At 36.8% G+C, this 20,864-nt stretch overlaps 1 long non-coding RNA gene across 1 annotated transcript in view; it reads left to right on the top strand.

Annotated features, from left to right (window-relative positions):
• The window catches only part of LOC148091339 (uncharacterized), a 74,813-nt gene extending 54,415 nt beyond the window's left edge, over positions 1 to 20,398 (top strand). Inside the window, exons 2-3 of the long non-coding RNA XR_015715755.1 lie at positions 17,508 to 17,675; positions 18,922 to 20,398. This is a non-coding gene — a long non-coding RNA (uncharacterized LOC148091339). The remainder of the gene's footprint in view (positions 1 to 17,507; positions 17,676 to 18,921) is intronic.
• The last annotated feature ends 466 nt before the right edge of the window (positions 20,399 to 20,864 follow it).

Here is a 20,864-nt window from a genome sequence, read left to right as displayed (position 1 = left end):
ATACGTATATGAATGGATAAATGAATAAGTATTTAGTGCCTCTTACATACCTGGCATGGAAGGATATGCAGTGAAAAGAACAGGGTCCCTGTCCTCTAGAGGCTCATGGTCAATAATAGGACAAATCCTCGTGAATGAATCACACTCATAGAAGCATTGCTGTAATCAAGACGTGAATAGGGTATCATGGGAGCACAGAGGGAAAAACACTTATCTGTGCTTGAGGATATAAAGAAGGGTATTGCATTGGAAGCTGAGTGTTAAAGGATTAGCAAAATACAAGGTCAAAATCAAGCTATCAGCCAGACTGCATTCTCACGTGGAGTTAGGGTCCTCTGCTGAGGTCATTTAGATTGTTTGGCAGAATTTCACTCCTTGTAGTTGTAGAACTAAGGCTCTCAACTCCCAGAGGGGCCTGCAGTTTCCTGCCCCATGGTCCTCCCCGTAGCAGGGTGGTTTACTTCTTCAAGGCCAACAAAACAGGATAGTGTCTGCTGCTGTTCTGAGTAGTTGACTTCTTTAAAGAACAATTCTGATTAACTTGGGCCAATTTAGGATAATCTCCCTCTTGGTTAACTGGGAGTCAACAGATTCAGAATTTAATTAAAAATGCAAAACCTCTTCAGCTTGAAAATGTAACATAATCATGGGTGTGATACCCTATCATAGTCACAAATCAAGACTGAAGAGAAAGGGATCATACAGGAACTGTGCACCAGGAGGTGGAACTCAAGGGAATCTTAGAATTCTGTCTACTGCACGTGGCCGTGGCACTCTACTCACATCACTACTCTCACACTTTATTTTCCCTTAGGTAACTACATGTGCTTGCATATCTGCCCTTTCCATGGAAGACAGGGACCACATTATAGTAATCTGCTTTCACGCAAGCTCAACAATAGGGTTTTACAGAAGGGAGCAAGGCTCTCTTCTCCCTCTCTCATTTTTTATGTAATTAGTACAGTGCCTTGTATTTAGTAACTTGTGAAGAAATGGTAGTTTTTTTAAATCCTGTATTTGCTTATATGAAATTCTTAAAATATATACCTATTACCATATTATGTATAAATATATCAACCATGATGCAATCAAAGAGATAGTAAAGACAAATTTGTTGTGAAAACAAGACAAAAAATGTATTCTGAAGTCACCTGGGAGTTCCTGAGGTACAGTATAAGCAAAACAGTGCATTGTGATGAGGCTGATGAGTTGCGAGATAGAAGTAAGGAATGAAGCACTGGCATGGATAAAGAAAAAAGAGGCTGTAAATTTTTATAAAGTAAAGATGAATCACCTCAGAGAATATGCACTTTATAGCTCGGTTTGGACTCTTGCAGAAAAATAACTTCCACAGGCTCCATCTGGGTCTTCTGTTTTCCCCTTTGCTGATTTGTACTAGAATGTGAAAACTTACTTTATGAAAAAAATCTAGAAAATTTTAATAATCATCCAGTGACTTTTTTTTAGTCTCCAATGTATCAATACATTTTAGAATAGAGGAGTGTTACAAGAAATATGTGGAAAATGTTCAATTATAGGATGAGTTATGTGTGTGTGTTTTCGCATTTAATAAGACTAAGATTTTTTAAATGATGTGAAATATTCACGTATAAGGTGGTTAGTCTTCCTTCGCCTGAAGCACCTCTCTTGGCCTCCGCTGCTGCAGTTGCTTTACAAAGCACTACTGATTCTCTCCTCATGACTACCTGAGCTTCCTGTCTTTTTTGCTAGACCTATAGCTAGACTCAAGTCCCAGCAGGCTGCAGAGAATGAGAACAGTGTGACCTGCCAGAGTGCAGTGCACTACACAGCAAACTGCATAACTGCGTTTCCCCCCAATGTGTATAGATAGAAATCTGGGAATATATGTGGGAATGGATCCTAAGGGAGTGGGCTAGTGGGGGAAGGAACATCAAGTTGAATCTGACCAAATGTATTAATATGGACTGTATTAGTCAGTGTTCTCCAGAGAAACAAACTATAGGACCTATCTATCATCTATCTATATCTATCTATCTATCATCTATCTATCTATCATCTATCTATATCTATCTATCATCTATCTATCTATCTATCTATCTATCTATCTATCTATCTATCTATCTATCTATCATCTATCTATCTATCTATCTATCTATCATCTATCTATCTATCTATCATCTATCTATCTATCTATCTATCTATCATCTATCTATCATCTATCATCATCTATCATCATCTATCTATCTATCATCTATCTATCATCTATCTATCATCTATCATCATCATCTATCTATCGTCTATCTATCATCTATCTATCATCTATCATCTATCTATTATCCGTCATATATATATCTATAATCTATTTATCTATCTATCCTTCTATCGATCCATCCATCTCAGGTCTTAGTAGGTAATGAATGCTTAATCATGGGCCACCGAATTATCATGTGAAATAAGCTTTCCATCGTGAACTGGGTGTTTGAGACGCGAAGCCATAAAGTTGGACATGCACAGAAGCACTCCATTATGAAATAAAGGTGGTATGCATATATGAGATCATGCTTGAGAGGGCCCTGAAGGAATAAGTAAGTTGCATGAGGTATTAGCCCAAATATTCAAGGCCCCTACTCCTGCTACATTGCCTTCTGTCTCTCAGCTTGCATTTAGGCATGGGAAATTCCCTATGAGTAGCTGACTGAGGGAGAGAAAATTTAGACCTGGTTAATAGACAGTTCTGTATGATATGCACACGCCACCCAAAAGCCATCAGCTCTATCACTGCAGCCCCTTTCCGGGATATCCCTGAAGGGCAGTGATAAAGAGGAATCCTCCCAGTACACAGCACTTCAAACAGCGCATCTGGTTTATTTTGCTTGGGAAAAGAAATGGTCAGAATTATAAGTCTATGCTTTTTTATAGACCCTGACTAATGATTTGGCTGAATGGCCAGGGACTTGGAATATATATGATTGGAAAATTTATGACAAGGAAGATTAGGAATGATATCTAAATGGACAAAGATTGTAAAGACATTTGTTTCCCTTTTAAATGCTCATCAAAGGGTGACCTCAGCACAGGAGGATTTTAATGACGCAGTGGATAGGAAGACCCATTCTCTGGATACCAGTCAGCCTCTTTCCCCATCCAGTCTTGTCATTGCCCAGTGGGCTTATGACCAAAGTGGCCATGGTGGAGGGAGGTTATGCACAAGCAACATGGACTCCCCTCACTATGACTGACCTGACTAGAGTCACTGCTGAGTTCCCACTCTGCCAGCAACAGAGATCTACACTGAGTCTGCAATATGGTTCCATTTCTGGGGGACGATCAGCTAGCTAACTGATGGCAGGTCAATTACACTGAACTACTTCCATTATGGAAGGGGAAGTATAATAGGCACTCTGGATATGAATTTGCCTTCTATGCACACAGTGCTTCTGCCAAAACTACCATCTGTGGACTTGCAGAATGCCGTATTCCCCATCACCATAATTCACACAACATTGCTTCTGATCAAGGAACTTGCTTCACAGCTAAGGAAGTGTGGCCATGGGCCCATGCTCATGGAATTCACTGGCCTCAACATGCTCTCCTCCTCCCCCCCACTCCTGAAGCTGCCTTATGGAGCAGTGCCCTGCAGATCTTGTATATGCTCTAAATCTGTGTCCAATATATGATGCTGTTTTTCCCTTAGCCAGAATCCACTGGTCCAGGGATGAAAGAATAAAGCTGGGAATTGCTCTGCTCTCTAATGCTACTAGCATTCCACTAGCAAAATCTTTGCTTCCTGAACCTACAGCCTTAGGCTCTGCGGGTTTGGAGTACTTAGTTCCATCGAGAGAAATGCTTCCACCAGGAGACAAAACAATTATTGCATTGGACTGGAAATTGAGACTGCCGCTCAGCGACTTTGTAATCTTTATACCTTTAAGTCACCAGGCACATAAGCAAGTTACAGTACTGGCTGGGATGATTGATATCACTTGCCAAGGAAAAATTGCTACTACAAAATGTAAGTATGAACGATTATGTCTAGAACACAGGAGATCCCTTAGGATATATTTTAGTTGTACCATGTCCGGTAATTAAAGTCAATGGAAAACTAAAACAACCCAGTTCAGACAGAAGGGCTAATGGTATAGAACTTTTATAAATGAAGGTTTGGGGTCCCTCTTTTTATTATGACTCTCTATTGATTAGATTATTGCCTATATTAAGCTATATGCTTTATTTTTTTCTAGACCATGGTTCATTAAACTCAATCAAGGGTATGCCAAGATTTTTCTTAGTAAATTTGTCTTACAATTAGCATTAGTTCCTCCCATATACTAGCAATTGATAGCTCTCAGTTTTAATTGTCCAAGTGATTGTGAGATTGCTATTCTATTGAAAAGTCTTCTCATTGCTTAGTTGTGTCAAATTGAAGGAAACTTTCTTAGGAACTACACTAAGCTTCCATTTCAAGGACAAGAGGAATCCCTTTGGTCTCAACCTATATGTCTACTTGCTTTTATTGGATTTTCCCAGCCCTTTCTCTTCTGAACTTTGCTTCTGGCACTGTTTTTCTTTGATGATTTTTTTTTTTCTTTTCATTTTTATTCCTAAAATTACCCTGCCCAGCTTAAGTGTCAAACCTTTTGGGAAATTTTAACTTATCACTTCAACCAGAAGGGCTGTGTGTGTGTGTGTGTGTGTGTGTGTGTGTGTGTGTGTGTGTGTGTGTGTGAGAATTCCTAGAGTAGTGGTGGCAAGTATGGGACTGTTACAAACATCACAGTGTTCATCCCCCGAGCTGGGCTGTAGCTTCAGAATTCTCACTAACATAGCATCCTATGAAGCCACTAAAATTTCATAAGTTAGCACTCGAAGTAAAAATTAATTGTAATACTATCATATTTCTTAGACACAGACTCAACTGTGAGTTCCTTGAAGACAAGGCAGCAAATCATCTTTATTTTTATATTTCTTATAATATACAGCACAATGATTTGAATGTTTTAAATAGCTAATTTAATACAGCTATCTCCCATTTATTAATAACAATCTGTTTATCAAAGTCAGACATTAGGAATAAAAATGCTAACCAAGAATTTATGTCCTTTTTTGGTTTGTTTCCCATTATTTCAAGTGGGAAAAATATAGTGAGTTATATGTCAGTCTTGCACTCCCAATTTCTAAAATACAATAACATTTTAATATATGAGTATCTGTTAAATATTTGAAGTTTTTTCCAGATTACTAAATGTAATTGACATGCTTATTAAAAAATAGTTTGTTTGCAGGAACATGGCCTTTTTTAGTGCCAGCAACATCTAAGATGAATACCCCCTTTGTTGAGATTTGGCCTGCTTCTCAAAATGTCTATGTGATTCTGATGTTCTATCATTTCTATTTGGAAAATTACTTTCCCCCATGCAATTTGCTAAAAAAAATGTCATGTTGACTTTTAGAGACATAAATGTGATTTTTTTCTATATAAATATTGGCTGTGTTAAGAGGCAAGTATTTTCTATAAAGTTGAAGCAGCCTTCTACCAGAAAAATATTTAACTGTATAGATAGTCCATGTGGTTTTGCTTTATTTGTGTGTTAATTCATTTTTTATTCATTCAACACAGATTTATTGATTACCTATCATGTGTCAAATGTCATGTAAGCATTAGTCATGCAAATATAAATATTGATTCCTGAAAATTAACTCATAGTCTAATTAATGCAATAAACGTTAACACAATCTCTAACAGATTTTTGAACTCTATAGTTGGAGAAATTATTAATATTTCCATAGTGAATATTGAGACCTCACAGAAGAGATGCTATATGATTTACCTTAAAGACATAGTAGAAGTGTAACACATAGATTGGTAAGAGCAGTTGAGCTGAGTTATATTTTAAAAATGTTACCTTTGAGGAACTTCAAGAAGTGTTTAATGTCTACAATACAAAATGTACATAGGTGAATGAAGAGAGATGTGACTTAGAAGTTAGTTGGGGCTAGAATGAGTATCAAAAACTCCGGGAGTTTGGATTTTATTTTTTGTGGAGTGAAGCCCAAAGATATAAGTGATGTTGGGAGACAGATGATAAGGCCTCACTTACTTCAGAAAGGCAGATGACAACATTTCTGATTATGGATCATAGTAGGAAGATATTAGAGACAACTGCTTTAAAACCCACTAAGCTCCATGTACAAGTTACAAAATATCAATCACTGGTAATTCTAAGAAATTTCCAAAAATGTATTCCTGTCTAATATAACCTCTCTGCAAGAATGGAACTTACACATAGTCACCAACAGGAGAATATTAATATTTGATGAGATGCTGAGGCCTTAGTGTCTCATGAAAATCTTCCATGTTACGCTCAGACAATGATCTTTAGAGCTGGGTGTCTGGAGTCAATTGGAGACACACCTCAGGCTCTTCTCTCCATCCCTTGTCTCCAGGCGCCTCTTCTGAGCATCTCCTTCAAAGTCCGCAGTGGAACTGACCTTCTGCCACGGTTCTTTAGTCATACCTGGATATTCCTTTACTCCAGCAGTGGTCAAAGATAGGTCAAGCTGGTACCCCCGCCAGATCTTTACCTGTGACGTCGCTGAAGTCTGGTTGAAGAGGCCTGGAGAGCCAGCCTTGGGAGCACCTTTTCTTGAGTTTCTAGGAGAGACAAGCTTTAGTTGAACAGTGCTTTGTAGGAACACCTTTGGTACCCCAAGGAGTTTCATTTAACTCTGAAGCCTCATGCTTCAAAGTGTCAGGTTAAAATTCCTGGGGCTGTCTCGGAGCAAAAGCAGCTCTGAATGTGTATTGACATGAGAAGAGATGCTGGAGGTTAGCCAACCCAGAGAAAACGGAGTGGCAAGTAAACAACATCATTCTTTACAAACATATTTAAATGCTCAAGAAATTCCTTCCTCTTTGCTTTGAAATGTAATCCTATGTCTTCTGGATGAATAGAAAACTAATCATACCTCATAAAATCTTCATACTAGGGTATGATAGGGCAAAAATATACATATTTACCAACTTCATTCTTGTTCATTGATTTTTAGTTGGAAAATAGGATTTTGTTTAAAGGAAAATATTGCTGAGCAAGCAACTCATAAGCATTGTAGTTTTGGAATTTTTCAAATATGAAAGTTGAGAGTAGGGTTTTCATGCAGAAGTGCACAAATTTGTTCAAAAGAAAGTACCGGGGAAAAACACAACACAAAAAAACTAGCAATTAAATGAGGAAAAATTTTCCTAAAAATTTCTTTTTTCATCTCTAAGATGTACTTTATTTGGAAAAACTAAAGTCCTAGGTTTTCTTATTTTAGAAAAAAAAAAGACATTAAATATTGAGAAAATAAGTAAATTGGAAAAAATTAAATTAAATATTTGATGTCCATTGAATGATGTCAAGTTGATTACTAGGATTTTCTACCACCTAAAATATAAATAAATAACTGCATAGTCTTCTACTGATTGTACTGTTTCCATTCATATTGAAATTATTTTGATTTTTTTCAATGATGCTGAAATTTGGAGAGAATTATTAGTCTTAAAATAACTTGGCTTTGTGAAAAATGATGTCAGCTTATTTACTCAAAGAAAATTCAGATTTGGAGATTATGTTTGGTTTTATAAAAAAGGAAACATGCAAACCTTTCAATGTTAATTCATGTTTGTATACTTTTTAATTTTTTTAAATTTTGCAGTAGTAAGCAAAAATGTCTTCAATTCACTCACTTTCAAAATGGCAATAAATAAGTTCTAAGTCTTATAACATGGGGATATAGACTCATACTTTAGGTGGGAGCATAAATTGACATAAATGGTATTAACCACAGCTTTATTTCTCTAAGCACAAATATAAATGCATGTCCTCTGTCCCAGCAATTTAATTTCTAGGAATTTATCTTACAGATATACTCTCACATGCACAAAATAATGCATGTATAAGAATAGTCATTGCAGCCCTGAAAAATGTATGTCAATGGGAACTGTTTAAATAGATTATTGTAATTTCATCCAATGAAATGTCATGCAGATATTAAAAAGAACAAGAAAGATTTATATGCACTGAAATTGAAAAGCTCCTGTTTATATTAAGTGAAAAAAATTCAACATATAGAAAAGGCTCTGTAGCATGCTAATATTTCTGTGTTAGGAAAGAAATCTAGCCTGGCCGGGTGTGGCTCAGCAGTTGAGCATCAACCTATGATCCGGGAGATCGAGGTTCGATTCCCAGTCAGGGCACATGCCGGGGTTGCGGGTTCAATCCCCAGTGGGGGGCGTGCAGGAAGCAGCCAATCAATGACTCTCTCATCATTGATGTTTCTCTCTCTCTCCTTCTCCTTTCCTCTCTCTGAAATCAATAAAGCTTTTTTTTTTTTTTAAAAAAAGAAAAATTTATGTGTACATACTTATATATGTATAGGGTATCTGTGGAAGGATATCTAAGGAGCTAGTTACTGGTTGTCTTAGGGGAGGAAAGCTGGGTAGGAATGAAAAATCAAAATACTTTTTATTGCATACACTTTAATATTATTTGAACTCTCTTCCTGTGCATTCCTTACAAATTCTAAAAAATAAATTAATTCTAAAAAATAAAAACAAAAACTATGGTAGCTATTAGTTTTTCTTGTCAGCATAATCGTCTTAAAAATATTTGTTTGTGTTTTGAGGGAAAATATTAAAGTAAAGGTTAATATTATCAATAATATAGAGCAATATTTGTAAGTTCTTTTTCTCCATCATATGGTTGTCATTCAGGTTGCTGTTTCTCATGCGAATAGACATGTCAGGTTTAGTTCACTTAGTGTAGTGACCTTGGTAACTAATGGAGACCACCTCATGGTTATTTGAGGATGGTGACTGGGTTTGAGTGTGAAGACATTTAAATGTAGAGTGTAAATGTGTCATGCAGTGATCCTGGTACTTTGAATGTGGTTTTTGTGGTGTTTGCACATGGAGAAGTACAGCATAGTTTCACAACTGGTGAGTGGCCATTTGGTTTCCTTACATACTGTTCTGTAACCTCTAAAACTTTATTTCAAAATAAGTGTTCAACGTTAATAGAAAACCTCTATCTATACAACTACAGAATAGTAGTTTTTAAATTATATTCTATTTTGAATGAGCTGTTACTAGATAAATGAGGTTCTACAATAAGTGTAGCTATTGCAAGTATTTTTGGAAATATTCAGGAAAGCCTGTATTTTTTCAAGACTTGGCAATTGAAACACGTTGGCAGACTCCTTAAAACATATTTCTAGAGGACTGAAAATTCTCCACGTACAATTAGCACAGCTATGATTCCTTAACTATTGGCATTGTTTCTTAAACAGTCATTTTATTTAGTTTACATTTCTTATCAGAATATATTTGGCTCAAGACAATAATTTCTCAAACATTTGGAACAGGGAAATGGATGTCCCTTTTTCATTATCTACCTTTTTTTCTGTCATTTTCTTCCTCCATAGAATCCTGACAGTTCTACATTTCGCACATAACCAAGATATGATTTTTTTTTAAAATTCTTTATTGCTCTTCACAGGGTTAGAGGGAAGGCTAAGTAATTCTTCAGGGTATCTACAGTAAGTCTTAATAAGTCCAAGAATTTGTGAAGTCGACAGAATAAAGGTTTGCTTATCTGTGACTGAGAAAGACAATGTGAATGTAAACTTTAATTAGCACTAGTATATGAGAGTAAATCTCTTAAGTATATTTAGTGTCTTACTATAGACAATATTGAGTTAATGGATTGCGCTACGTACTATCTTCTGATTCAGTTTTCTTCATGATGTCTTATTTTAAATACATTCATAAAATTTTAGGTAATTAAGGAAGACTTGTACAAAAGTTGACTATCTCTTAATACTGCTTCATGTTTCATGCTGTAAATTGCAATATTTCCTTTGTAATATGTTTCCCTTCAACAGCTTGGGCTCCAGAATGTCACATGTCTTCATATTCAAATTAAAGCATAAATTTACATATCACTATTGTATGAAAGGTTTTTTTTGTGTTTTTGTTTGTTTGTTCATTGAGACCATGAGAAATTGTAAGGGAGGTTTTTTTTTGTTTGTTGTTTTTAAGTTTGTTTCTTAGAACACTATACTATACTCCCTTAAATTTTCCCTGTGGAGAAAGGGAAGAAAGAGGAAGGAAGGAAGGAAGGAAGGAAGGAAGGAAGGAAGGAAGGAAGGAAGGAAGGAAGGAAGGAAGGAAGGAAGGAAGGAAGGAAGGAAGGGGAAAGAAAAAGAAAGAAAGAAAGAAAGAAAGAGAGAGAGAGAGAGAGAGAGAGAGAGAGAGAGAGAGAGAGAGAGAAAGAAAGAAAGAAAGAAAGAAAGAAAGAAAGAAAGAAAGAAAGAAAGAAAGAAAGAAAGAAAGAAAGAAAGGAAGGAAGGAAGGAAGGAAGGAAGGAAGGAAGAAAGAAAGAAAGAAAGAAAGAAAGAAAGAAAGAAAGAAAGAAAGAAAGAAAGAGAAAGAAAGAAAGAAAAGTTAATTTTCCACTCTAGTTCCTAGCTACATATGGTGAAACATAGATGGTTCCACACATTCTGTTGCCATTCTGATTGTCTGCCTCAGTGACAGGCACATTGCTCTGCAGAGATTTGTGGTTTCTGCCACTACAAGTGACAGCAGTTGGTATCCTTTAAATGATTCATCCTCTTAATAATAATAATAATGATAATTAAAATTTCATCTTCTAAATACCCCAAGGCACATTTTAAAGAGATAAGATGTTAGCAGTCACAATTCAGTTGCACACTTATATGAGTTAATTTTGTTTTCATTTTTTAAGTGAACTTGGTTGTGGAACTCCCATTTTCACAGCTGGTATAACATGCTTAATCTAGAAACTTGTAGATAACTAAGTTACTTCTGATTTACAAACATAATTTTCTTCCTGAGGGGGTTTGATGTACATACCATTGCTTGGTCATCCCTCTGCTGTGGTAGTTCCTGCTCTGTCTGATTTGGGGGCTTTGAGACTGACATCACCCCTACCTTCCCTAGTCCCTTGTGTAGCTGGTCATGTGGTTGATTGCCCTGTCCCAACTTCTGGCCAAAGGCAATTCAGTCCAAAGTAGATTTTTTTTTTTTTTAATTTTTGTTCAAAATATTACAGATGTCCCTTTTTGTCCCCGATGACCCATTCCACCCTGTCTAAGGAGATTCTGAATGTGCTTTCCCTCCCCCTGACGCTAGGGAGTTGTGTCTTCTCATTTGCTCTCCCTACCACTCCTAGTCCTGCTGGACTTTGTAAGGTGTGTTCTTCGTCTCACCCTAGGAAACACCTCTCTGAGCCTTTTCTAATCTGTCTCCAGGTGTATCTTAACATCCTGGCACCTCTGAATATCCATTTTCCTTGGATATTTCCTGTAAAATAAGATGAGTATTTACATCCCACTCTTTTCTTCTCCAAGCAAACAGGGCAACACTCAAAAGTGTGGGGTTCTGGCTGTCTTCCTAGGGAACCAGAGAGCATCTGAACTTTCAACTCTTTTGCTCAAACATTCTCCAGACTCCTTCCTTGTCCAGAGGTGTGCATGCATATGTATGTGTATTTAACACTTCTCTCCTGTGTAGCAGGAAAGTTGCTCTTTGGCTACTATCCTCAATCTGCTTTCACTCTATGCTTGTTTCAGAGACTTTATTTAGCCCTCCACGCTCTTCCTCCTGCTCCTCTAAGACAAGTCTTTTTTGTAATTCAAAACCACAAATTGAAAACTGTCCTCATAATAAATGCCTGGGGTCTTACATATGAATAACTCTTTGGCTTTTAGACAATTGTGTTTGTTATGAATTTCAAAACCCATTAGCATCTCAACTGAGTTCTTTGTTCTAAGCTGCACTTGAACATACTACTCAGGACCTCAAGGCTGATAGTTCTACCACTTTAATAGTGCAGGGAAGGGTAAGGGTAATAAGAATGGGGGTGGGGAAGAGTTTAATGTCAAACAGCCATCCTATACACATTCATGCATCTCATTTATTTGTAGTCACACAATAATACATTTGTGAAGAATGCAGAAATAGTCTACTAACCACATTCATCTTACAGACTAAGGGGTAGAGTCTAAGACATGATTTTTCCCTAAAATCATCCAGCTGGCAAAAACAGGCTAGAACCTAGGTCTTTTGATTTCTTGTAATATGTCATAGTATTCCTCTGTTATTCTTTACTCTGTAATCTATTTGATTTTGCTTTTAGCTGCTCTATGCCCTCAGGAATAGACACTTATAAATTATTTGCATGAAAGTTCTGTTTTTTTGTTTCAGAGGAAAGACACAGAATGACATAGTGGGTGAGATGGAAATATTTAAGGTTTCAGATTTATGCACAACAAACCTAATATTAATTTTCATGTTTTATATTTTTTACTATGAGATTGCTCCTCTCTCCTACTAAGCCACCTGAAATCCACATCCACAATATAAGTTATTAGATTTATATGTGTTTACACTTAATGAAACAGAAACCTGACAAATTAACAAAGAATATTAACTTCAGTATTTCACTGTCACACTGTAGTCACTGCAGGCTGTATACATAGGGACAATAGAGAAATAGGCAGGTGCTACATCCATATTGTGAACTCTTGTAGGAATTGAAGTTTATTCAAAGTGCAGTGAGAAGCCCCTGGAAATTATATGCTAGAGAATGAAGTGATCTGATTACCATTTCTTAAAAAATATGTCTAACTGCTGAGGAGGGACTAAATTGAGAAATGGTTGTGGCAGGAGTGTGTGTGTGTGATTGCGTGTAAAAAAGAGCAGAGGCAGAGGAGAGATAGTAGAAGAGAAGAGGCCGTTAGAGCTGCCCACGGAGAGATCCCCTCTTCAGCCTGAACTGGGGCAGTGGGAAAGGAAATGGAGAGAAGCAACTGAGACAGGGTAGGTGCTGGAGAGAGAGATGAGACTTCCAGAGATCCTTGCCTGGGCTCAGGCTGCAGAGGGATAAGAGTCAGCAGCCCACTAGAATTCTTTCATGTGGCTCAACACATTTAATTTTGCTTCTCTACTAATTGAATATGAAATCAGGAAGACATGTAAAGCCCAATGTACAACAAATAGAAAATGATTAGTACCACATACTTTGATGTTCTTGGTTTCTCAGTATCATGTCAAAAGGCACAATGTTTAAAAAAAAATCTTTCAATTAAATGTTGGCACTAAACAGTTAACTAAAATAGTTAATTTATTATTATCATCATTGAAATTAGAATTTTTCAAGGCCATTGGAATTGGGCTTTCCTTTTGTTTCTAGTCCAGGAAGGGTTTATTTTTGTTGATCTTCTTGGCCTGGTGTAAAATCTATCTTTTGAGATTGGCATTCCCCAGTGACTAAGTGGTGAATTATGCTGTCTGGAAAGTTATTGTGAGTTCCACTGTGGTTTTGGTTCAGTAGGTTTTTATGTATTTTTACAAATTTTGTACATACACCCAGAGGCTTTTTGGCAATGGCTACATTTTGACATTCAAGAAAATAAATATGAGCCATTTAATGGTCTTCAGTTCTAGATTTAACATTTTAAATATATTAAAATATGTATATGAGGAATTTTCTGAAACTTGGAACAGAGACTAATTTGGCAAAGGTTTTTACTAATATTACAAAAAAGGTCTTTCTTTGCAGTTCATTGATTATGTGTCCTTTAGGTCATGAGCAGTATATTTTGAATCTGAGCTCTGGATCTTAGAGGAAGTATACTTAACATTCTGGATATTTATTTTGTATTTCTAGTGTCTGAATAAGACCAATGCTAATTGATTTAACCTATTCCTGGGAAAACTCTCAAGCTTATAGTCAACATGAATTATAGTCAACAGTATAGTAAAACGCAAAAAGGTTTACTTGGGAATGAAGAAAATTTATTTTTTAGCTAAAGCATAGCTATTTCAAGAACATAAAAGCCGTATTTGCTAATCGTTTCCCTCCCACTTGTCAAATTTAAATAGTCCACTTGCAGAATAAAGCCAAATGGCATCTTATACTGAAAATTCAATCTATAGTGAAATAAAATCCTATAATTCTCATATGTATAATTAGCCCTCCAAATTGACTGTTAATCACACAAGAAAATCAATATTAACCAAAGGAATCTTATGATTATTAACGATAAAAATTTACCAAGTATTCAGGATTATGTAACACACGTCTTGGGAATTGCCTCTAACCTTGAAAATGTGCACCTCATTCAGCAAGTTATGATACACACTGACCCAGAGGTAATGGCAGTATTTTAATAAAGGGGTGTTATTTTGTGCATAATTACAATGAGCCCATGTCATGGCAGGCATACAAATTTCAGAGGCAGCAGTAGTAGTTTGAGGCATAGGATTCCTGGTTCTTTTGTTATTTTCTGCCTCAAGGTACCCTCATTTTGGCCACTGTTTTCTCGTCTGCCAAGGGATGTCAGCAACTCTCGTCTGTTAGCACCTTGAAATGTTGTCAGGGATTTCATATTTTGCTTGGTAATCCCTTGAGACCTTTGGATGAAAAGAACCATAAAAATCCAAAACTGTTTTTCTAGGTGGGGGTTTCCAAAATTGGTCCCTTTGAGGGCGCCACCCACTTGGATATTGAATACCCTTCCTGTGTAATGTGGAAAAAGCCTTTGGTGAAAATGTGCTCTTTTAGCATCACCAAAAAAACAGACGTCTTTATTGTTTAGAAAGTGAAACACACCCATTGGGGATCACTTCATCATTTTTTTAAGTGAATGAAAACATCACAAGCTGAACTGATGAAATGCAGGATAAGTGCAAACAGACTCCACCCTTCCTCTCTCGGCCACAAGGAGCGGTGGTCGCCAGCCTCCCCCACCCTCCCTGGCTGGGAAGGGCCTGGTTGGCTCACAGGCCCCGTGGGTGTCTGCGCTCCAGCTAATCAGGCCACCGTGGAGTCACCAGCAGAGGATCCCACACACCGCCTACTTTCCTCTTTGTGGTGCAGGGCGGTGACTCGAAGGCCAATCTTTTCCCTGTCATTTTTTTTCTCTTTTCATCTGCATCATTTTTCCCCCTTTTTCTTACCCACTTTCTTTGCTTCCAGTTTTAATTATCGTCCCCCTCTTAACCCATCTTTTTCTAATCTCAAGGGCTATTTTAAAAGGATGCTTGTTCACCAGACGAAAGTCTGCAAGGGCTCATTCGGAAAAAAATAACAGTGCTTTCTGTCCCTCCAGCTGCCAAAAGTCATTATGAGTCATGTTTTTGACTCAATTGATAGAAACACTTAATATAAATGGTTGGCCTTTCCCAGAGTTGCTCCGTAGTTGCCATTCCAGCTTGCTGATTTCAACAGCTTGATAGGATGCCGCATTTCACCAGAGGAGTGTCCCTGTGGCCTTTGTATTTTGTCTGTCTCTATTACTCTTTGCTAAAGCAATCAGATCAAGAGAGTGGTAAGCAAAATAAGTGATTGTCAGTGAGCTCTAGAATATTTTATTGCAAAGGTACACCCCAAAACATTCTTGCAAAATTAATCCCCCAAATTGAATGGGGTTCCATATGCTAAATAGGAAATTAGGTAACCTACTTTCTAAACAGTATTATTTTTAAATAATGTTATTATTTAAGGTCATTCCTTAATAATAACATTAATTACTAAGGAATGACCTTAATAACATCACTGTTACAACTCAATATTAGTCACTTTGGAACCATGGAGAGAAACTTTTTTTCAAATATATAAAATATTTGGTTTCTTACTGTATTGTGTGTAGCGGAGTCCGAAGGAACTATTGCTGATATTCACTACTTACCTTGTCAAGGAAATGGTTTTAAAAGTTGAAAAATGTGATTCATACAAATTTAGAATAAACATTGCAAAAGTTTCTTTAACCCATTAATGAAGTTTGTCAGTCAGGGTTCTACCAGGCCACCTTATTCTGTAGGAAGACTCTACAAAGTGGAAAGCCTTTCCTGAGGACACACCTTGGGCCCTGTTGGGTTCCGGACTGGTCCTGATCACCATTTCCCAACTACCTGTGTAGAATAAAGTATATAGATATACCTTCTCCCAAACATATATATTTATTTATTTTTAATTTTTTTAATTTCAAGGAATTGGCTTACACATTGTGGAGACTGGTTAAGCAAATCTGAAATGCCATAGGTCGAAAGTCAAGAAGGGAGGCTCGCAAACAGGCTGGTACCCACAGGCACGGGCCAAAGCTTTCTATGCACAGGTTGTCCGGTCATAGTGAGTGTTTAGGAATAGCCTGGAACCCAACAGGGCCTAATGTGTGTCCTCAGAAAAGGCTTAAACATTTTTCTGGCCTTCCTCAGAATAAATCAGGCCCACCTAAAGTAATTGCCCTAATTTAAAATGAATTGATTAGGTACTTTATTTAGATCTGCAAAATCCCTTCACAGCAGCACCTGGGTTGGTTAGAGTTAGAATGGATAAGTGGGAGAACACAGGTTCATGCTAAAAATGCCTGCTGCTTCCTTCTTGTCCTCCAGCTCTCATGAAGAATCTCTCTTGTAGTCCCCATCATCTGGAAAGATTCTAGAAAGGCAATGCTGGAAAATGTAGTTCATCCTAGCTGAGCTGACACACCACAAAGCCATATATGAATATTTATAGTTGTGCTATTGTCTATATCCTTCCAAAATTTATATGTGGAATCTTAACTCCCAAAGGTGATGGTATAAGAGGTGGGAGCTTTGAAGGACGATTAGGTCATGAGGGTGGAGCCCTTATGAATGGGATTAGTGTCTCAAAGAAGAGCCTCCAGAGATATTCCCAGCCCCTTCTGCCAAAGCTATTTTGGAAAAAAAACTAAAAAAAAAATGGCTAAAAGTATTTTACAAGTGGCCATGATTAAAATCTCCTTATCTTTGGAAGGGTATATTAATGAAATACAATGAATTTAAGCCTGTAACAGTTCAAGCAAGCATGTAGTTTGTACCAGAATATAAATGGTCTTAAATTGTCGATCCAGTTGTTTTTAGAGTGTCACTTAAATAGTGAGTAGATACGAGAGCCAGGGTTGGAACTCAGGCAGTTAGTCTCTAAAACCCACACTTGCACCATGCTTGCATTCTAACCAAGGATTACTACTCCTCTGCCCGTCAGTCACTTACATGCTGAATGAGGAGAATGAACCTAGAACTCTGGGAGGTAGATACTAAGAGAGTCTATTTTTTTTCCACTCTGGTTTTATAAGACAATAAACTTTATAAATCTGATAATTCCCAATTGACAAATGTTATACACTTTTGGTGCGCATACTGTTTTCCCAAGTGACTTTTCAGTAAGTGGAGGAAATATAACTATTTCCTTATCTGATAGAGTCAGTGAATACTAGCTTTCCACATTTTTTAAGCAGTTGATAAGCAATTTATTTAAATAGATATTTTTCAATATTTTATTGAGGTACAAATGAAAAATAAAATTAAAGTATTTAAAGAGTACAATGGGATGATTTGATATTTGTGTCCACTGGGAAAGAATTCCCCATCAAGGAGTCAATTAACACATCCATTACTGACACAGCTCTACACCCACTCTTTTTTTCTCTCTTAGTCAACTTCAGTGATACAACACAGCATTGTCAACTACAGTCACCATGTCATTCATTGGATCCTCAGATCTTACTCATCTGAAAACTGAAAGTCGGTGTCTTTTATCAACTGCTCCCTATTTCCCACCACCTCCTGGTCCCTGGTAACCACCTTTCTACTATCTGCTTCTGTGAGTTCAAATTTTCCTTTCCTTTGTTTTTTATTTCTTTTATTTTTTTGATTATATATATAAGTGATACCATGCAGTGCTTGTCTTTCTGTGTCTGGCTTATTTCACTTAGCCTAATACCCTGCAGTTTTATCCATGTTGTTGTAAATGGCAGGATTTCCCTTTTAAAGGCTGAATAATACTCTATTGTATACAGCTAAGTTCTGGAAACAGCCCAAATGCCTATGAGTAGGTGAGTGGGGGAAAAAGCTGTAGTACATTTACACAACAAAATACTACACAGCGGTAAAAAAGAAGGATCTATTACCCTCTGAGACGACCTAGAGGGACCTGGAGATTATTATGCTAAGCAAAGTAAGCCAGTCAGAGAAAGACAAATATCACATGATCTCACTTATATGTGGAATCTAATGAACAAAATAAACTGACGAATAGATCCAGAGACAAGGAAGAATGCAACAGACTTAGGAATCTCAGAGGGAAGGGGGCGTGGAGAGGTGGGAAGAGATTAACCACAGAATTTATATGCATATATGCATAAGCCATGGACACAGACAATGGTGTAGTAAAGGCCTGTTGGGGGGCTCCGGGAGAAGGGGTCAAGGGGGGAAAAGGAGGGACTTCTATAATACTTTCAACAACAAAGATAAATAAATAAAAAATAAAAAATATTTGAATATGTATATACCACATTTTCCTGATCTATTCTTTTGCTGATGGACATAGGTTTTTCCCACATCTTGGCTATTGTCAATAATGCTGCGTGGGATTACAGATCTCTCCTCGAGATAATGGTTTTATTTCCTTTGGATATATACCCAGATTGCTGGATCAGATATAATTCTAATTTTATATTTGAAAAACCTCCATACTGTTTTCTATAGTGGCTTTACCAGTTTACATTTACAAAATAGATGATTTTTAAAGAGATATTGTGAGAGTTACAGTAAAAATTATTTAGAATGTGGATTCTTTTACTTATTAGTAAGTGGACTCTTACAACACTAATAATATCACACCATAGCTGATCTATATTCTTTTCAATTTTTGTTTCTTCAGCTAATTGTAGCTTCAGCAACACATGAATTTTTATGGAGATGACAATGCATTTATCAATATTTAAGACATTTCTTGAACACCTATTTTATCTACAAGTAAATGCAAGCATTGTCCCACATCAGTGATAAATTACAGAGATATGCCGATGATGATATATGCTTGCCTGATTATTGCTTCTTTTTTTCAGTATTGTTTCCTGTCTAACCACTTAGAGGACTTGAGAATCATTCAAGAGATGAGTTACAATAAAATAAAACAAAAATATTGTCTTTGGATCAAGTTATTTTCATATACATCAAAACAGTTTGCAGTAAAATATTTATGATACTTTAAAAAACGTAAGTACTCTTTGTTAAGTTTTAATAACCCTAGTGTGAGATTTAAAATATTTTAAGCACAACCCAGAGGAACTTTATATGCTTTATGTGCTCTAAGTCAATGATGTCAGAAGAACAACTGTGGCCTTTTATTAGCAATTATGATTTGTAGCAATCTTTATTGCCAATTCTCACAACTCTCCTTCCTCTTTTTATTTCTTTTTATTTTATTTTTTTCCTGCAATCAAGTCTTGAACGAGAACTTTTGGCCCCTGGGATCAAGCTCTACCAGACAACACGAAGCAAAACTTCTGCCTGGTTCTGTTCTTTAGCTGTTCCTGGCTAGAATTCAATTATATAGAAGACACAGGGTTGTTTCAAATTCAATAGGATTGAGAACACAACCAAACAAAAACAGGTTTGCTTCTGAGGAAACACTTGTTGATTTCTAATAGGTATTTGAGGCTAGAAACATCCGGAATTTAAAAGAACCCACTTGATAACTTCTCTCTTTCTTTTTTTTAAATCTGTAATCAGGTTTGGAGGAATGTGGATAATAGCTGGAGGTATAAACAGACTTTGGAAGGCACCTTTGAATGTTTAGGAACCACAAGATAACATAAATTTAGATTCAGTGAAAGGAGAGCTGCTTGCTCCTTGGTAATTTTCATGAACAAGAAGTAAATTCTATCATACTTGAACCCATTATACGCTTTGGAGTTTGTTATAGCAGCTAGCATTACTTTAATTCATGCTTGCACTCTACCTAGGCTTGTCAGATTTAGCACATAAAAATAAAGGGCATCAACTTACGTTTGAATTTCAGATAAATAAGGAACCATATTTAAATATGTATGCCCTGTACAACATTTAGAATATGCTTACATTAAAATTATTTGTTGTCTACCTGAAATCTAAATTTAACTGGACATCCTGTATTTTATGTCAACCCTAATTCTTATCAAACTAAAAAATGGACGTATATGGGACTCCCATTGTTTCCCTCCCTTGTCACTCCACTTTCTGAGGCTGCTTCATTCAGAATCTAACTTTCAAAAATATGTAGAAGAGAATCAGCTTTTGGACTCTTCCTTCACAGATGCCTTGAAACTCCGAGGGGATAAATGCCAGTTTCTTCCCAATGTCTCCCACTCCAGTCCACTCTGGTCCTCTGGCTCAGGTTTCTCCAGCTCAACCACCACCCATCTGGGGAATGTTATGTGAGCCTTGCCTTCGAAGACTCCCCAGCCTTTATGCGTGGTTCTCTTGGAACACAGCTAGCTTTGTTTGGAGCAGAGTATTACTATGTTTCTTAATAATTATACAGCTGAACACTCCAGATTAATTCTTTCCTCTGATGAATGTCTTTGTCTTATTTGGGCTAGAAGGGGTAGTGGGAGCGAGTGAGGCAAAAGTTCTGGTTAAATTTTAGCAAGTCCTGTGGCTATGTGTCTAGAAATTCCTCTTCAGAATGTGGAGAAGCTTATTAGCAACTTACTGTTTGTTTGAATCTTCAGCAGGAATTCTGAAACAACTGGAAAAGCTTCATTCTATTTAATTCCATTCAAGTTCCATTCAATTATATATCTTTAGGTGATCCAAAAAATTGGGAAAGTGCAGCACTTCCTTGCATACTATTAATTTCACTTCAGAAAAAAGTTAGACAGCCAAATGTAAAATAGTGTTTCTTTTGGCCAACATAATTCCTTGAATTCACATCTTCAGTAAATTAAGGTTGTTGATTGGCTCATAGATTACCAAACTCTTTGGCAACCCACGTACTACGTTGTTTTGTGCTTTAGTTCTTGTGCTT

Source organism: Miniopterus natalensis, chromosome 16, assembly GCF_054644295.1.
Source record: "Miniopterus natalensis isolate mMinNat1 chromosome 16, mMinNat1.hap1, whole genome shotgun sequence".
Taxonomy (NCBI): Eukaryota; Metazoa; Chordata; class Mammalia; order Chiroptera; family Miniopteridae; genus Miniopterus; species Miniopterus natalensis.
This window is presented reverse-complemented; position numbering and strand designations above follow the sequence as displayed.